This window comes from Stigmatopora argus, chromosome 10 (assembly GCF_051989625.1).
Source record: "Stigmatopora argus isolate UIUO_Sarg chromosome 10, RoL_Sarg_1.0, whole genome shotgun sequence".
Taxonomy (NCBI): domain Eukaryota; kingdom Metazoa; phylum Chordata; class Actinopteri; order Syngnathiformes; family Syngnathidae; genus Stigmatopora; species Stigmatopora argus.
Window position 1 is genome coordinate 18,461,499 of NC_135396.1, and position 530 is coordinate 18,462,028.

Consider the following 530-nt stretch of genomic DNA (forward strand, 5'->3'; position numbering starts at 1 on the left):
CCCCCTCTTGGATGTACATACACTAATTGCAAACTAATGTGATATTGCTATGGTGGTAAAATGGCAAACAGCCATACTGTAGTCTCACAAATAGAAATATGTATAATCCAATTAGTCTGGATGAAGCCACACAATCATAGAGCTTCACTGGTACATTAAATAAGAGAAAAGCAGAAAAAAGCAATGTAATGTATGAATGAATAAAATAACCAAAGGATCAGATGATAAAAAATGGATGTGCCTCATCCTATTTAGCTCTACCTATCTTCATTGTGCTTTTTTGTGCATAAAAAGTCAAGGCACACATAAGGTAAACTTGAATCAAAGCCATGGCTTTAGGTTTATATCCAAAAGATCAGCAGCCAGACAAAGCTTTATTTTCATCAGGAGGGAGATATTTTACCTCTGTCTTACGGTTTTATGTTGGAGAGGTGTCACCCATGGGAAATAGATGGTTAATGCATAGGCAAAACACGGATCACAGAACGTCAGATGAGTTGGGGGAGGAAAACAGGGTTATGAGTTGGGTA